General features: G+C 39.3%; 1 long non-coding RNA gene and 1 pseudogene across 1 annotated transcript in view; both read left to right on the plus strand.

Moving 5' to 3' along the window:
* The first annotated feature begins 2550 nt into the window (after positions 1-2550).
* On the plus strand, positions 2551-4464 carry LOC138149779 (AP-1 complex subunit mu-2 pseudogene; annotated as a pseudogene).
* A 12033-nt stretch (positions 4465-16497) lies between these two features.
* Positions 16498-19616, plus strand: part of LOC138149757 (uncharacterized) — a 51972-nt gene continuing 48853 nt past the window's right edge. The window contains exon 1 of the long non-coding RNA XR_011165414.1: positions 16498-16783. This is a non-coding gene — a long non-coding RNA (uncharacterized lncRNA). The remainder of the gene's footprint in view (positions 16784-19616) is intronic.

A 19616-nucleotide genomic window follows, 5' to 3' on the forward strand; every position in this document is an offset into this window, starting at 1 on the left:
TCTGGGTTTTTCAAAGCCGGGGGGCTCTGGACAACGGCTTCCCAGAGTCTCATCTGATCAAATCACACAACTCTTCTCAAAGTGAGCCCCAAAGTGAAGCCTCACATCAGGGCTTATGTAGCCTTCTCCTGGGTCAGAGAATGTAACCACCCTCTTGACCCACTGCCCAATCACACAGCATCAAGGTGTGGGCATTCCTGAAAACCCAGCCTCCTGCCACAGGCTCCACATGACCACATTCAGCCTATTAGGAGGCAGAGGATATTTCCAAATCAAGGAAGGCTCTCAGAGTCTCTTAAGCCTATCAGAGGCCCCGGGGGCAGGGGAGATCTTTAACTTTGCATTCCCATTACAAACACCTATTCCATCAGACACCCTTTCAAATTTTTGAAAACATATGCATGCTACTCCTAGGTCTTCTCTTCAGGTCAAACATCCCTAGTTTCTTCAGCTCATCCTTGTATAGCATGAGCTCGATGCTCTTTACCATCCCGGTTACCTTCCTCCAGACACTTTCAGTCTTTCCCTAAATATGTAACCCAGAACTGAAGACAGTACACTAGATGTGTTCTGATCCACATGGAAAATAGTGGTCCTATAACCTCCCTGAAACTGCACACTGTGCCTCTCCTAATGAAGCCCAAGACTAGCCTTTCTGGTTGCCAAAAATAATCCTCCTGACTTAAGGAGGCAACTAGGTGACAATGGATAGTATTCAAATTTGGCTGCAGATATTTGCTAGCTGTACAGTCTGGGGGCAAGTCACAACCTCTGTCTGCTTCACGTCCCTCAACTATAAAATGAGGATAATAATAGCACCAATTTTCCAGGGTTGTTTCAAGAATCACATAAGATAATATTTGTAAAGCACTTAACATAGTGCCTGGTACATGGTAAACACTTAATAAATGCCTGTTTCTCTCCTTTGCACTAGTTCTTTTCCTTTCTTCCTTGCTCTTCCTCTTCCTCTCTCTCTCTCTTCCCCTCCCTCCCTACCTCCATCCCCCCCTCCTTCCATGTCTCTCATATTAAGCTTGCTATTCACTATTCTCTCCATTTTTAAGATATGAAAAATTGCCTAGCCATGCTTCCCTTTTGTTTACTTGTGCAATTGATTCCATGAATCTGAGTTTAGGATTTTATATTTATCCCTTTCTTTTTAATCTTATTTGGTCCAACATTCGAGCCTTTCAGTGTTGTGACTGACATTAGCGAGTTAGCAATCCCTCTCAACTTTGTACAGTGTAAAAATGTGTGTGTGGTATCTATGTCTTCTTCTAAATCACTGCTAAAAATGTTAAAATAGCACAGGGCCAAGGGCATATATGCTTGAAGAATTCCACTAGAAATAATGTTGCCTCTGGTGTAGATTTCTTCTGAATCTATCTGGTCAGTTTCAAACTCTCCTCTATCTCATCTTTTTAAGTTCTTCCTCACACAGCAGAGCAATCACTGACAGTGGATTGTGCATATAATGTGCTGTTCCTTCTATCACTGATCACCTGTAGCACTGGCCCAATGTATAGTTTTGCCTCTTTCTCTACATGTGGTTTCCCCCCCAATCTTTCCTGTGTGATGATGTTTCTAGATTTGCAGAAATTACAGACAGAACACAAGTGAAATCTTACACAGTCTAGGAATTTTAAATTTATAGAGCAGTATGGAGTTATTCTAGGAGATGTCTGCTGGCTGACCTTATCAAATAACCCCATCTTCTTGGCATCAAATTTGCATATGCAAGCATTCTAGGAATTTTTCCAGAATGGTCAAAACCACAAAAAATGTAGCCTGCCTGCTAACAACTGATGTATCCAGACAGTTAGGCTTGGCTAAGGAAAAGTAATGTAAAACTAGAAAAAAAAAATTTGTGGGAAGCCCCTACTGGGTTCCTAGGCTTATTAAGACCCTAACTCATGAAAGATACTCGTTTGAGGTTCGGGACTTATTTATAGTTTTGAGATTAAGGGAAACCAGGAAGTTGCATATCTACCAGCCACTGAGAGTCTGACATGTACACCCCTGGGTAGGATTTTGATTTAGTCATGTATCCTTGCTTGTATAAATTGTAGCATTAGAAGATAAAAGTGTTAGGTTTGTCTCTGCTTCAATATTGCAATAAGAGTCATGCACAGTGTATGAAAATGACAAAAAGATAAACCAGGATGTTCTAATTGAAATATTGGGCTGGTATATGTAATGGTTAGATTGCAACCTCTGCTGGTGAATTGTGAGTTCACAGCATAGTTTGATTAAAATATACTTGTGTGTATGTGTGTATACATATATATGTATGTACATACATATAGTATATATGTACCTATGTGTGTGTATATGTATACATACATATACACACAGACACACATGCATACATACATATTAAATTTTTTAAAGCTTTATTGATTTTGTTTTTTGTTTTACATCCTAGTAATTTCTCAGAACCCAGTTGTGGCAGTGCCAACAACACTTAAACAGACAGTGTTTTCCGAAATGTCTAACCTCTAGTTCTGTACCCCCTATTTTGTTTCCTAGAGATTTTGTGACTTCCTCACCATGAAAAATGTAAGTGAATCAATATTGCTTGCTTGGATTTATGCTATACATGCACATACATGTTTATATACAACTATTTTAATAACTAAGGCCTATAAATCCTTTTTTTTTAGAATCTTGGTGTATTGAAAATTTTTCTCTCTCCTTCCCTCAAATCCCTATGGAATCTGAGTTAGCATTTCACATGTAGAATTCCAAGGGGGGAAAAATAAAAAACAAACATCTTTATGAAGTTTTTGATTCCTCGCTTGAGAGAACAATCCATTGTCATTCTTTTCCCACTTGTCATATGGTTGTCTTATATCCTTTAAGTATTAATTATTTCTTGCTGATTGTTTTCACCTCTAAAACCAGTCAAAAAGTTTGGTCCTTCTTTACCTGACAAATCTTATATACAATATGCCCCTTAAGTCCAGATAGCCCCATGCACCTAGAATCATAGTCAAGACTCCTTTTCTCCTTGTTAGCTAAGCTTGAATAAATCTTAGAACATTCCAGTCCCACAATCTCATCCCTCCAAACAATTACTACCCTCACAGATCCCAAAGGGTAGATCAGGAGGCAGTGGTAGCAGGTACATTGATATATATCAGTTTCCTACTAGAGTCTCTAAAAAGGAGGGACCATCTCTAATACATGCCAGAGATCAGACTTTTTCTTATTTCAAATAGATATTATTGCCATCTTTGTTTTTAAATTTTAACAATATTTTGTTTTTTACACAATTACATGTTATTTTAAACATTTTTTAAACTTTTCAAATTCTATTCTAAAGTTTCAAATTCTATTCCTCCTTCTCTCTCTCCCCTTCCTCCTCCCTGGGATGGCAAGCTATCTGATATCTATTATACATGTGCAATTACATAAAATGTTTCCATATTAGTCATTTTGTACAAGAATACTTGAACAAAAATAAGAAAGAAAAAGGAAGGAAGGAAGAAAGGAAGGCAGGGAGGAAGGGAGGGAAGAAGAGAAAATAGCATGCTTCAGTCTGTATTCAAGACAGTATCAGTTCTTTCTCTGGAGGCAAATAGCCTTTTTCCCCATGAATCCTTTGGGATTGTCTTGGATCACCCAACCAGAAAATAAATTAGAGATAGTCAAGTCTTGGGTTCCCTTGAGAGTCACCACTACTATATTCTGGCATTCATAGGGCATCAAATAAAAGAAGAACGAGATATTCATTTGATCGAGTGTCAATCCACTCATGGGAGTGTGCTACTGAGTGACATTGTGGGCACTATTAACCTGAAGTTGTTCTTGTCTGGCATTCCAGAACTGAGATTGGACCTCAATGACTGGCTGCTTCTTGAACTCGCCAGCTGCAACAAAACAAGTCTGTTGAATTGGAAGATGCTAAATGCCATCAGTGTGTCTGGCTTACTAGATCTGACAATGAGTAGATCGTAGCTTTCATTCCACCTGATGGTGACTTTGACCTCATGTTTCATTGGCTCAGTACCCAAGTAAAACCACTGATCTGGACTGGGTATGTCTTTGAGAAGTTCTCTCACAGCTGGGTAGAAATTGTGGTTAAAGCTAAGGACCGATTTAAGAAGCAGCCAGTGGCCAACAGCACAGAGATTGCAGTATGAGTGCCCGGTGATGCAGATTTTCCCCAATTCAAAACAAATACGGGCAGTACCTGCCTGAGAAAAGTCTGGTTACTGGAACACCAGGTCCTTTTGTGAAGGAAAGGAGTATCTAATGAGAATGCAAGTTGGCTTACACAGTGTGAAGAAAGAGAAGGTGGAGGACCAGTTTCCTATCTCTGTTAAATTTGAGACATTTTATTTCACTCTCTCTGGGATTCAGGTCCAGTACATGGAGATTATTGAGAAGAGTGAATACCAGGTCCTTCCTTGGGTTCCATATATCACCCAGAATGGGAATTATCAGTGTAGGACCATTTAGAAAAGAAACAGACACTAGAAGCTAACCACTTATCCTGTGGACCTCCTACCCAAAGTTATTTTTTTTAAGAGTGTGTGTGTTGACTAATATGGAAATATGTTTTCCATGATTGCACATATATAATCTCTTATCAAATTGCTTACTATCTTAGGAAGTGGGGAGGGGAGGAAAGGAGATAGAAAATTTGGGACTCAAAATTTTATTTAAAAAAATGAATGTTAGAAATTGTCTTTACATGAATTGGAGAAAAATACTATGGAGAGAAGGGGGGGCAGAATGTTTGTGAGAATGAATAGCTCCTGTTCTTATATCTATTTAAGAGGCATCCTATCTATGTCTGCGAATAGGAGGCAACCCTGTCTTTATGTTTAGGGGGCAGCTTTGGTTCTTATCTTTGTTTGAGGGACACCCATGGTCCCTGTTTGTAAAGTCTTCCTTGTCTGTATTGGGGATAGAGGTAGACATTCATGGCCCTTTTCTGTGGGGCCATTGTCCACATACCTGATATGGGGGCCCAAGTCTGGAGGCAACCTCATGTAGCTAGAGCCCTTTCTCCTGACTCTCTCTCAGTTTGGATTTTCTCTTACTGCAGAGAGAATGGGATGGGGAGTGGTGGGGGGAGGGGAGGGAACAGGAGTCTGCCTAGAGCTCTCTTCTTCAGATTTTTATGTGGAATAAAGGTAGGGGAACTGGTTTACCTCTCCCCCCCTCCATCTCAATGCCACGTCAGGAGAATCTGCTGTGCCTTGGTCCCTCTGCATAATGAGAGTGGGTTCAGTAAAGCCCTGCCTTGCTAGTGCTTCTCTGTTTCCCCTCCCTATCTAGTTTTAGGATTTAAGATTAAAGAAAGTTGAGATCTGAAAAAAAAGAAGAGGATTAAAATTCAACAAAACCAATCTAATATTAAAACTAGCCTCCTGGGGCAACTAGGTCGCACAGTGAATAGAGCGCTGGCCTTGGAGTCAGGAGGACCTGAGTTCAAATTCAGCCTCAGACACTTAACACTAGCTGTGTGACCTTGGTCAAGTCACTTAACCCCAATTACACTGCCTTCCCCACTCCAAAAATAAAAAAAAAACCCTAGCCTCCCCAAATCTGCCTTTAAGTGCAATGTTCCAAAATTATAGGAACATTCCCCTCAACTCTGCAAAGGAGAGGGGGGAGATATCTTCTAATAGCTCTTCTTCGGGGCTAAGCTTCTTCTTTGTAATTATGGAACATTCTTTTTTTGTTTGTTTGTCACTAGTCTTGCTGTTGACATGATTGTAATCATTGTACACAGTGTTTTCTGTCTTCCTTTACTTCATTTTATATCAGTTTGTAGGTCTTTTCATGTTTTTCTGTATTCGTTGTTTCTTATAGCACAGTGGTATTCATGCACCATGATTTGTTTAGCTATTCCCCAATCGATGGGCATTGACTTTTTTTCTAGTACTTTACTAGCATGCACACACACATAGATAGACAAACTTTGCTTTAAGTATTTTCATATCTATGGAGCCTTTCTTTTTGTCAGTGATCTTTGGATATGTGCTTGGCAGTTGAATCTCTTTATTTCCATAATTCCTAATTGCTTTCCAGGATGGTTGTTCTAATGTCAAATGCACAGCAATACCAACAATGCCTTCATGTGCCTGTGTTTCCATAACCCTTCCAACATTGCCTATTTTAGATGGAACTTTTTCTGTAAAGAAAGGGAAAGCTGGGAAGCCATCTTTGCAACTGCTATACCACCTCAATCTGGAGAGCTGTTCCACTGTTGCCCCAATCTGGACATAGGTTTGGAGAGTCTTCAGTATCTCTTTTTTGTTGCTCACTTTTTTCAGTCATATCTGACTCTTCATGACCCCAGCTGGAGGTTTCTTAGCAAAGATACTGGAATCGTTTATCATTTCCTTCTCCAGCTCATTTCACAGATGGCAAACAGGCAAACAGGGTTAAATGACTTGCCTAGGGGTCACACAGCTAGTAAGTGTCTGAGGCCAGATTTGAATTCATGGAGATGAGATTTCCTGATTTCAAGCCCAGGGCTCTACCCATTTTGCTGCCTAACTGCCTCATTATTATCTCTAGTCAGTTATAAAGAATGTTCTTCAATAAATCTCCTCTGAAACTTAAGTTTTATATGTGGGTTTCCTTTTTCTCTCTCTAGTGTGGATCTTTGGGTTACCACAAAATCACAAACTTGGAGAGGCATTTGTTACCAGATGAAGGAATTTAAATGGGTAAAAGTAAGTGATTGTTTCTTTGAATTTTTCAACTCTGAACTTTTTTCTCTGAACTTATTTCACTTTTTACAATGAGTGACATTAGTTTATCAATAAAACTTTCCCTTTTAACAAAGAAATATAGTTAGAAAAACTGACATGATGATTGGACAACAAATCTTCCAATAAACAAAAAGAGGAATGAAGTTCTGGTGTTTGTGAGCTGAAATCCAGGGAAGTCCTGGGTAATTCTTAGGACATAGTAGAGGCATCTGGGAATTGATAGTTAAGAAGCAATGATGAAATGTGTGAAGTGCTGCAAGATGGTGAAATGCTTCAAGGGAAAACTGAACTGCTTGGTTAAAGACTACAACCAACAAATAACATGTGAAATGGTACCCAGCTACTTGAAGGAAATCACATAATGCCATGATTCATAACATAATTTATGCCATTATTCTTCTCTCATGGCTTCATTCCTGACATTCTGGATTTTTCTTCCTCTATTCCAGCAGTCTTCTCACTCTACAGATGGCTTCACCCACTGGGGCCTATTCCTTTGAATAGTGAGTTTTTCCTCAGAACTGCCATTTCAGGAAGGAACCAGACCATCCATGTTTACCTTTCTCCTGGATCTGCTCCTGACTCTAGACTTGTTCTGTTTTGTTCCTGCTGGTATTCTCCCCTCTTCCAACTCCCTCCTAATGTTTCTTCTTCCATTAGAATATAAGCCCCTTGAGGGCAGGGACTATCTTTTCTACTTGTGTTTGTATCCCCAGCTCTCAGTATATAGTGCCTGGCACATATTAAACAATAAATACACTATCTATCTATCTGTCTGTCTGTCTATCTGTCTCTATCTATTTATCTACTAGCTTTCCTACCTATCTATTATTCTTGAATTAAGACTACTACTTAGATGGATTTATGGCTTATTGAATAATCATAATCAAAGAATACTAATTAATAGATCTGCAATAACCTAGAGGGAGCTGTCCTTGAGGGAGCACCCCACTTGTTTGTTCAGTATTTCACTGAATGAAGACAATCTGAAGAATAACATTTTTATCGAATAATCAAGTGGCATTGCAAGTATCAAGTCTTCCCTCTTGCTAACAACCAAGATTCTATTCTGAGAGGAGCTGGTGCTATGCTTTCTTTTTTCCTTCCTTCCTTCCTTCCTTCCTTCCTTCCTTTCTCTCTCTCTCTCTCTCTCTCTCTCTCTCTCTCTCTCTCTCTCTCTGTCTCTCTTTCTTTCTTTCTTTCTGGAGGCTGGACAGGTTTCTGAAGGAAAGTTGCTGAGTGAGAGAGCTAATGCAACTTTCCACTTTTCCAACTTGTAGCAGTAACCACCAGGATGGGTACTAGCACAGCTTCTTAGATCTACTTTACTAGGAAAGATATCTATTTAAGGGATAAACAATCTTTTTAAAATTATATTTACTAGTTCAGGGAAAAGTCAGTACCTTGAGCTTCAGAGAAAATTCAAAGAAAATACAAGCAGAGAAATAAAGGCCAACAAACAGGGCTTCTAACTGTCTGAGAAATTAGCACAGATCAACAGACAGATCCAACTATTTGTCCAAGGCAATACATACATAGTTTCCAGAGAAAGAAGCACCAACAATCTGTGATTTTCAAAGGTGGAGGGGGGTCCTTAATGACTACGCAGAGTCTCATCTGGTCATATCACAAGAACACTCTTCCAATGAGTGAGCCCCAAAGCAAAATGCTAACCTCAGAGTATATATACCCTTTTTAGAGCCAGAGGACATCATAACCTTCTAGACTTAGTGCCTAATTAGAAATTAGCAACAGCTGTGAAAGCCTTCCTACAAGCAAGCAAGTCTCCCCTAATGAGCTGCACATGAGGCCTATTAATAGGTGGGGAAGATCTTATATCTGATTAACATTACACTAGTAAATAAAACTGCTTCTGTTTTGAGTCTTGTAAGCCTGTGTATCAATAGAAACTTATGACTAAACTGGTGGGGGAATATGGGACAGTGAAGTTCCTAAATTATCTGGTCAATGAACTAGAGAAATTAAAGGTACTCATAGCAAACCTGGGTTCTTTGTTTCAGAAGGGAGACTCTAACACAAGGATTACATTCAGATAAAACCAAGTTAAGCAAGGCAGTTATTGGGGAAGGAGCCAAGATGGCAGAGTAAAGACAGGAACTTACTTGAGCTTGTCCTCAATTACCTATAAAAAATGACTCTAAACAAATTTAAGAACTACAGAACTCACAAAATGACAGAATGAAATACATCTTCAGCTGAGGACAGTCTAGCAAACTGGGTCTATTGCACAGGCTGGAAGTTGAGTGCAGTCCTGTGTGGGCCACACCATCACCAACCAGTAGCAAAGATAGGCTGGAGCAGACCTCAGGGGATCAAATCACTGGCAGTTGTGGTGGTTTCCAGACTTCTCAACCCATAAATGTCAAAAAGAAAGTAAAGGATCAGTGGGGAAACTCTTGGAACTGGGTGAGAGAAGAGCATGTTCTGGCCCCTGCCCCCGGGGCAGTGGAGGTGGCAGTATCTGTAGGTGCTGCCTCCATGGCTGCTTCTGGAGCTCCAGACCCACAGATGGTGGGGGGAACCAAACAACTGACCAGAGGACAATTGCAGGAATCTCTCTGCTGGTGCTGAAGCAGGATTCTCTTGCTTTGCCCTGCTTGGATCTAGGTCACATTCTTGGGTGGTGGTCCTGGGGTGAGGAGTGCTGGTGTGGCAGAGCTTGTAGAGGCAGTGGAGAGGTAATACTCCTCACAGTTCTGAGGCAGGTGCCTAGAAGAAGCTTTGAAAGCAGCTGCACAAAACCCCAGAAATTTGGGACACAGCACTCATCACTCTGGAAGCAGAGTTCTACCATGGCAAAGAGCTCAAAAGTTAAGTAATTGGTTGGAAAGATGAGCAAACAGAGGAAGAGAAATCAGATTATAAAATCTTTTTTTGGTGACAAAGAGGATCAAAACACAGAACTAGAAGAAGACAACAAAGTCAAAACTCCTGCATCAAAAGCCTCCAAGAAAAATATGAATTGGTTGCAGGCCATGGAGGAGCTCAAGAAGGATTTTGAAAATCAAGTAAGAGAAATAGAGTAAAAATTGGGAAGAGAAATGAGTGTTGCAAAAAATCATGAAAAATGAGTTGTTGACTAAACAAATACTAAAGGAGACCCCCAAAAATGCTGAAGAAAATAATACCTTAAAAAATAGACTAGCTCAAATGGCAAAAGAGGTCCAAAAAGCCAATGAGAAGAATGCCTTAAAAAGCAGAATTGATCAGATGGAAAAGGAACTTCAAAATCTCACTGAAGGAAATAATTCCTTCAAAATTAGATTGGAGCAAATAGAAACTAATAACTTTACGAGAGATCAAGGTATTATAAAACAGATCCAAAAGAATGAAAACATAGAAGGGAATGTAAAATATCTCATTGAAAAAAACACTGACCTGGAAAATAGATCCAGGAAAGATAATTTAAAAATTATTAGACTGCCTGAAAGCTATGATCAAAAGAAGAGCCTAGACATCATCTTTCAAAAACTTATCAAGGAAAACTTCCCTGATATTCTAGAACCAGAGGGCAAAATGGAAATTGAAAGAATTCGCTGATCACCTCTCAAAAAAGATACCAAAAAGAAAACTCCTAGGAATATTATAGCCAAATTCCAGAGTTCCCAGGTCAAGTAGAAAATATTACAAGCAGTCAGGAAAAAACAATGTGAATATTGTGGAAATACAATCAGGATAACACAAGATCTAGCAGCTTATACTGAGTATAATACTTCAGGGGAAAATACAAAAATTCAGTGAAATAGAGGACTTTTTTTTCAAATATTTTATTAACTTCTGGTTTACATCATTCATTTCCACCAGATTTTGAGTTACAAATTTTCTCCCTGTTTTTCCCTTACCCACTACCCCAAAATAGCAGTCCCACAGGATATTTCCTCCTCCAATCTGCTCCCTCCCATAGCTTCTCCCATACCTTCTTTGACTTTTCCAGTAGGGCATGGTAGATTGCCCCAGTGCTTGTGTATCTTATTTACCAATTACATGTAAAGTTGTATTAATAAATGTGTGTGTGTATAAAGTATTATATTCAGTTTTGCTGGGTAAGTGATTCTTGGTTTTAATCCTAGTTCCTTTGACCTCCAGAATATCATATTCTAAGCCTGTAGATCCCTTAATGTATAAGCTGCTAGATCTTGTGTTATCCTGATTGTATTTCCACAATATTCACATTGTTTCTTCCTGACTGCTTGTAATATTTTCTTCTTGACCTGGGAACTCTGCCACCAGACAGGGGAGCTTTGTCCCAAACGCTGGGGCTTTCTCAGCTGCCGAAAGTATTAGTTGGGTGACCTCTCTGAAGCCTCCACATGCTCTGGCAAGCTGGACACATACCCCAGGACCTCTACCCTAGACTGCAATCCAGATCCAAGCAGGTTAAAGCAAGAGCAATTACCCATCAGACTGGTCACTTGGTCCCCCTACACTCTGCAGGCCAGGAGCTGAAGTTGCCACGTGGTAACGGCTGCACAGCCAGGGTGCCTCAGTGGCTTCTCGCCCCGGGGGCAAAGGCCTACTGCACTCCCAGCTACTGGGTCCCAAAGTCCACACTGCACTGACCTCTCACTTTGTCCTTAGCATCTATGTGTTGATAATTCAGCAACCACAGTTGCTGGTTATCTAGAGTCCCTCCAGCTGGTGGTTGGTCAGGCCCGCCCTGGGGCTAAAACCTCAGGATCCTGCAGGGCTAGGCTTGGCTCCAAGAGCACTGTGCTGGCCAATTCCTGCCGGCCTGCTGGGCTGTCCTCAGAGGGAGGTTAGCTTCTCTGTGTTATTTTGTGGTTTCTGTAGCTTCAAAGTTTGTTCAGAGTCCCCTTTTACATGAATTGGGGGAGGCAGAAGCCGGAGCCCCACTGAAGTCCTGTTTCTACCTCACCATCTTGACTCTGCCCCAAAAATAGAGGACTTTCAAGCAGGATAGTTATCATTCTAACAGTCAAGACTGCAAATGACCCTGACCTACTAGAGAGCACTTGGTCAAAGTCAGCAAGATTAAATTGAATAGGTATAAATTTGGAGCCCTGAATTCTGATAAAAAATAATTAATTGTATAACTATAATTTAGGGGTCATAGCCCACATGTGAAAAAGTTTGGAGGAGTTTTTTGTTGATCAGTCATTTCAGTCACATCTGACACTTCATGACCCCAGTGGGGTTTTCTTGGCAGAGAAACTGGAGGAGTTTGCCATTTCCTTCTCTAGTTCATCTTACAGATGAGGAAACTGAGGCAAACAGGGTTAAGGGAGTTTCCAGGGTCACACAGCTATTAAGTGCCTGAGGCCAGATTTTAATTCAGGAAGATGAGTCTTCCTGACTTCAGGTCTTGTACTCTATCCACTTCACCACCTTGCTGCCTCCTTCTGAGGAGTTTAATTGACTACAAATGTAATATAAAATACTAATAGTATACAACTTATTTAAAAGATGATACAGCAGCACCCAAATCCTTTCAGACTTCTGTAACCATTTTTTCCCCACTCCTTAAGGCTTTTGTTTTTCAAAATATTGTGTTCCACATGAATCTAATCATGTTACTCCACCTCAAAAAAAAAAAACCCAACTAATTTTGTCTCTATCAGTAAAGTACAGCTTCCTTTGTTTGACTTTCCGGGGTCTCTAAGTTCTGCTGCCACATTACTTTTCTAGTCTTATCTCATATTACCACCCTGTATTCTCTAGCCAAACTGTACTACTCTTTGATATACAAATATGCCATTAAAGCTCCCATCTCTTTCCCTTTGCTCAAGCTTTTGTATGCATGGAATGTTCTACCTTATACCCAGCATCTGTGAAATTCTTACCTAGCCTTTAAAGCCTGTCTCAAAATGCCATCTATTTTTGGAAGACTTTCGTTGCTTTTCAATGACTCCCTCCAGCCATCCCAGGTAGATTTCACACAGCACTCTGTTTGCGATTCTTTATCATGAAATGTTGATTATTATCATTATCTCTATTTGTTTCTATGCCTCTTTCTAGAGAGTAGTTTCTCTAAAGGTAGAGACTATTTCCTATCTAAAGTTTATATCTCCCTCAGTGTCTTACATAGTGCTCTATATCAGAGGTGTGAAACATGCATCCTGAACTAGACTAAAATGTAACTGGGGAGTATTTGATAAAATAAATAAAAATACAATAAAACATAGATAATTTTAATGTGTGGTTTTCTAAAGCAGTCTACAGGAATCCTTATGGGCTAGTGTAGCGGCAAGCACCCCAAGCGTCCTCAGGGTTTGCAGCTACCACAGGTTCTTGGATCTGCTTTGTTAAAGGAAAGCAACTCAAAATGGGTTAACAAGCTTACTTTAATCAGTCAGACATATATCGTTTACCTTGTTCAGGAGAAAAGGTCAGCACCCTGAACCTCAAAGTATACAGGCAGAATTATCAAGACAGAAACATCAAGTAGACAGCTTTCCAAACTGTCCAACCATTACATCCATACCCAGTCAACATCTGGGTTTCCACATTCTGGGTTTTTCAAAGCCGGGGGACTCTCAAGAACGGCTTCCCAGAATTCAGATCAAATCACAGAACACTTCTCAAAGTGAGTCCCAAAACAAAGCTACACATCAGGGCTTATATAGCCTTCTCCTGGCTCAGAGAATGTAACAACCTCATGGACTCACTGGCCAATCCAGGAGTATCTACTGAAAAACAAGCCTCCCCCACCCCAGGCTTCAGGTGCACATTAGCCTGGGGGCAGGGAAGATCTTTAAAATTTACATTCTTATTACAGCTAGTGAGACATATTTCTATTTGAGCTTGACACCACTGATCTTTACCAAAGTATGAACTTTTAAAAATAATCAGTTGAATGCATATTGCTGAATGACTTGTGGTAGGTAGTACTTTCACCCTTCTCTCTAATGGTGAGACCAAATCTAGAGTCCATGTTCACTCAGGAGATGAAGATTTTCTTTTTTGCTTTTTGGAGGGCAATTGGGGTTAAGTGACTTGCCCAAGGTCACATGGCTAGTTTTTGTGTTAAGTGTCTGAGTCCAGATTTGAACTCAGGACCTCCTGACTCCAGGGCCAGTGCTCTATTCACTGCACTACCTAGCTGCTCCCAAGAGCTGAAGATTTTAAAAGAGACATTGACAAACTAGAGAACATTTAGAAAACAGTAGTTAAAATAGTCAGTTATCCAGAATCATCTCATATGAATAGCAGTTGAAATATGTAGGAATATTTAATCTGAGGAAGAGAAGGCTAAGACAAAGACATGATAACTCTCTAGGAAAAGAAGAGTTTTATTGTATTAGTCTAGAAGGCAGAACTATGGTGAGTGGGTGAAGTTACAGAGGTAAAACAACAGGGAGACTTCTGTCAGTGGAGTTATTTAAGGTGGGATAACCATTTGTCAGTGATGCTGTAGAAGGAATTACTAAGACATGGAGAGGAAGGTTGAACTAGATAACCTCTAAGTTAGCCCCTTCTAGATTCTGTATATAATTACAACTAGTCAGTACTTCCAGAGAGATGCAGATATGCAAAGTTCTAGATGAATGTATTTATTAACTCTCTCCAGTAAGAATGAAAAGGCTAAAACTCCTGCTGTACTCACTCCACCTGGAATTTTGTGTTAAGTCTTGAGTACCACATTAGGAAGGACATAAAACTGGCAAATGTGATTTCTAAACTACTATCAGTGATTTTTGAAAAACTGTTGGGAATGGGAGAGGTACTTCAGGGTTGGAGAAGGATTTTTTTTGAAAGAAATAGACAAGAGTCTGAAAACTATGGGTCAGTGAGCTTGACTGTCTCCTGACAGAATTATAGAACATAATTTAAAAGAGATGGTTAATAAACAACTAGAAAAAGGAAGGAGTGATCACAATGATTTTATGGCTTCATCAAGAACAGGTCACCCCAGACTAATCTTCCCTTTTTTTGATGGGGTTATTAGATTAGGAGGAAGGTTATTTTTATAGTTTACCTAACTTTTAAAGAAGTATTTGACAAATTCTCCTTTGATATTATTGTGGAAAAAGTCTAGAATAGATCATAATATCATTAGGTGGGTTTTGAGCTGGTTGAATTGTTGACGTAACAAGTAACCATTTTTGGCTTGAGTTCAGCATAAGAAGGAAGTGTTCAACGGAGTATATGTCAGGGATATGTGTTTGTCCTTGTGCTGTTTAACTTTCTATCAATGACTTAGAAAAAAAGCAGATACCATGTTTGCACATTTTTCAGAAGACGTAAGGCTGGGAGAGATAGCAAGAAAACAGCATGACAGATTCAAAAGAACCTAGGCATTCTAGAATATTGGTCAGGATTAAGAATGATAGAGTTAAAAGGGGTAAATGTAAATCCTTACTCTTTAATGTAATATGGGACATATGTGGTTAGACAAGTCTCACTGAAAATGATCTGTGGGTTTTAGGAGGCTATAAACTTGTTATGAGTCAGCTGTGTGATATGGCAGCTAAGAAATCTGATGTAATCTTAAACCATATTAGGAAAGGCAGAGTGCCTAGGGAATTGATTAGCCTACCATACCCTGCCCTGCTCAGACCATATCTGGGCCATTTTGTTCAATTCTAGGTCCTGTGTTTCAGAAAGCACATGATTAGTGGGAGAGTGTTTAGAAGAGGGCAGTCAGGATGGTATTAATCATCTTTATGAGTTAGAAGATCATTTGAAGGAACCAGGCTATTTTATACTGAGAAGAGAAGGATGATAACATGATAGTTGTCTTTCAGTATTTGAAGGGCTATTTATTAGCTGGAAAAGAAGTCAGACTTGTTTTGCTTGGTTGCAAAGAGAACATAGAGCAATGGGTATGTTCACAAGGAGACAATTTTAGTAGAACATCACATTTCCTGATGTCAGGAAAGACTTTCTACAATTGAAGATATTTCCAGGTGGAATGGGCTATCTCAGAAGATACTAGAAGTCTTTGTATAGAAGCTGCTAGATAGCCATTTCTTATTAATAAAGAAGGGATTCCTGTTCAAATACAGATTAGATGAGATGCTTTCTCAGTTCCCTGCCAACTCATGAAATTCTGTGGTTCTGTTTAGTTGGTCCCAGTAATTACATTGTATAAAGTATATGAAAATATTGGCTTGACTTTCCATAATTGTAAACAAATCAACGTTTGTGTGTGCGTGTGTGAGGACCCTAGAATGTACATGTATACTAGAAAGCAGAAATGCCTTAGGATAATGAGATTGTCTTGAACAGGTCATTTATATTTTTCTATTAAGGTCACTGAACACATTCTAATATCACAGGATTTACTGTTTCTAATAGCTACCATATCTGGCACTATTTGTGGCCCTTTTAAGGGGGTTCTTTTGCCACAGGTTTGACTCTTAGACTCAGGGACACACAGGGGTGTTAACTCCTACCAGCTTGTTAAAATCTGTGTGAGCATTTATACCTTGGAAATCTGCAAATGCTACAGATCAGAGCTTGATTTATTGCTTCCTTGATTGTCTAGGCTTAAAAAAATGTTAATTATACAGACTAGACTTAAAATTATATTGTGCATACAATCACTTTTCCCCCAATAAGCTGGTTGTTAAATATTACCAGCACATTCATGCATGTTATTCTGATATGCAAATACCAACACAAGCAACCATATATAACAATTAGGTAAAGGGCAGGTTTGAGGACAGCTCCTTCAAACTATAGTAGAGAGGATCCTTGGCTGACTCTCAGCCTACCACCCACCGTTCAGGATGATAGGTACCAGAGCACGTCCTCTTCAAAAGATAGGAGTGGCCTGGCCCCATGTAGCCTGCTGGGATGTTGAGTTTCCTTCATCTCCCAAGGCAAGGAAATATTGCGAGGTTTGGGGACAGGAACAGAACTTAGGTGAGTCCACAGAATAAGGAGAAAAAAGTTTCTGAAGGAGGAGAGAGTGGAGGCAGTCACAGAAGCACAGATGAGAGCAGGTGAAGGTAGTTATGTAATAGTTCTCCAAGCCTACAAGAAGAGTTGAAAATACAGGGTCAAGCAGCAATGCATAAGATTTCTTTTTATCAAAACCAATTGGTTGGATGGCTGGTGCTTTGGTGAGTAGCAGATGTTTTATGGGGAGTAGAGAGAAACGTAGCTTGCTCCTTCTTGACTAATTTTCGCTAATGTGACTGGTACCCAGATCTGAAATTGTTTTGTTTTGTTCTTAACTCTGCTAAAGGTTGAATTTCATTGGCTTGATCTTGTCACAAACTCCTGTGGTTGACCCAAATGTAAATTCCCTTATGTTCATTTGTTCTTGGCATGAGGATATAGGAACAATTCATGGGAGAGACACGAAACATTATGATTTTTTGTTTTAGCTCATGATGGGATCCCAACCCCCAGCCTGTTGTTAGAGAGTCTTTCTAACTGGGACATAATCATGAGACATTCATATGTTTCATGATTAAACTCTTAGATAGTTATCTGTTTGATTGGTTGGTTATTTTTAACATTCTTAAAAAAAATTTTTTTTGAGTTCCAAATTCTCTCCCTCCCACCCTTCCCCCACACATCGAAAAGGCAAGCAATATGATATCAATTATACATGTAAAGCATGACTAAACTCTTAAGGGTGGAATTAATTGTGTCCTTCTTTCAGTCTGTCCCATCAGACTATATGCCTAGTCTTTTGCTTTGCCTTCTGACTCAAGTGTTTGATCCACTAGAACCCATGGGACACTTGGGCTCCATATTAATACCTACTGTTAATATTTTAAAATCTGGTCCACCCAACATCAGATGACCTGCTACTGTTAGAAAATTTTCTTATTCTTCACTGTCAGAATCTCTAAAAAGTTAATCAACAATCACCCATTAAGCTATTCCCTTGTGAGGGCGGATCCTTGGTCAGTAGTGTCTATTATCTATATAGGAGGGTGGATTTGTATTTCTACCAATCAGATCACTCAGCTCCATCCCCACCCCCACTCCCCCACCTACTTAACCCCACTCCTGGAAATCCAATTGCCTGTTGCCTCAAGCAGGGAGTAGGCAATGCTTTCACTCAGGCCTTTTAATCCATAAATGCCATGGTGTATGACTTATCAATTGATGTAAGACAGGAACTTGGAGCAACCTGGACATATTGCACACATCCAAGCAAAGCAATGAGTGAATAAGTAGGACAGTACAAGACCTTAGTTTTGCTTTTAGGCAATTGCAATTCCACTCCCTGATTTCCAGCTCTCATTTGAACTTGCTAATAATGTGACCATTTAATTGTCTGTATCCCTTTAATATTTAGGAAACCTAAGGGTGCTTCCACAACATGTGACATAAATTGCCTGGTAATTGTCTCACCAAGGCAGATAGTGATGGGATTCTGGCACCCTGCTGAGAGCTGGGTGCCAGGTTGCCAATTTCTCCCTTTACATTAGAATGCAGACTCCTCGAGTTCCTTGCCTCAGCTTTCTCTAGGACTTAACCCAGCAATGGGAATGCTTTTTGTCTTTGGGATGTATTCTTCCCTAGGGCTTAGTGGGAGAGACACAGCAGTTACATTTTGTATTATTCCTCCTCATTTTATTCCATCCTATATTCATGCTTATTTTTATACTTGACTCCTTTAATCTTTCCATTTACCCAAAAGAAAAAAATACAAATGGACTCACACTCACTCCTGGCAATATTTATATAATTCTTCCTCTGTATTTGACAATTACTTTCATAGGGATTGCTATTTGGTTATTGTAAAATGAAAAATAATTTAATTACATTAAATCTTACTTTATGATTTCATGTGTGTCAAGTTATTAGACTCTGAAATTCAAATCCATATTTCTAATGCATTTTAACTCAAAAATGGGTTATCTCAATTTCAGCTAGAAATGTAATTGAAGTCACAGAATACATTATGTTCTAACAATTTGAAACAATACATATAAATTTCATTTCTTTCTTTGTAATTTAGTTACTTTCTTAAGCTCTGAAAGAATATATTAGACTTGTGTGCCCTATGCAAAGAGTAAATCGTAGAAAAACTATTTATAAGCAGTAAGACTGAAATTTACAAAATTACAAAAGTGATAGACTGACTAGAAATCCTATAATAAATTTGCAGATTGGAGAAATTGCAAAAGACATCAAAGATCATCTACTCCAACTCTGTCATTTTACAGAAAAGAAAAGTTAGGCCTTGAGCAGTTAAAAGGCTATATTTTTTTGGAGTCACACAGCTGTTTAGAAACAAAACTAGAACTCAGGTCTCCTAATTCCTGATCTACTGCTTTTTAAACTATACCGTATTAATGAATCTTAGGATGAAGGGTAGCACTTACAGCTTGAAAGGGTTGGTTTTTTAATAAATGTATAGAAAAAAATTACTTTGCAAAATGGTTATTAAATTTGTAGAGCTCATAAGATAAAAAAAAAACAGTGTGCATTTCTAGTTGAACATAGAAATGCTTTATAGAGAGGTTTAGATCGATTACAACTGATGAAGACTGGTAGTCTGGAAGTCTGTGGTCTAATTCAGGTTTGCCACTAATGTACTTGGGTACATTATACACACACACACACACACACACATATATATATATATATTTGGGTAAATATATTTTGGGTGAATATATATATTTGGGTAAATCACTTCCCAAATTTCAGTTTCCTTATCTGTTTAAAAAAGAGAGAGAACAGAAAGCTGAATCCTTCATAACTGTAATGATCACTCTGAGCTCCACCCAAGAGATGAAGAAATGCACCCCTTCTTTTCCTTTAAGATGTGGGAGACTAAGGGTGCAAGACTAAAGGGTATCTCTTTGGCAATTCGATATTCTGACTGTGTTGGCTGATTTTTCTTAATTGTTTCTTTTTTCCCCTTTCCTTTTCTTCTTCCTTCCTTCCTTCCTTCCTTCCTTCCTTCCTTCCTTCCTTCCTTCCTTCCTT

This window comes from Petaurus breviceps, unplaced genomic scaffold (genome assembly GCF_028583685.1).
Source record: "Petaurus breviceps papuanus isolate PSGF00001 unplaced genomic scaffold, PetGlider_PUasm1.0 90849, whole genome shotgun sequence".
Taxonomy (NCBI): domain Eukaryota; kingdom Metazoa; phylum Chordata; class Mammalia; order Diprotodontia; family Petauridae; genus Petaurus; species Petaurus breviceps.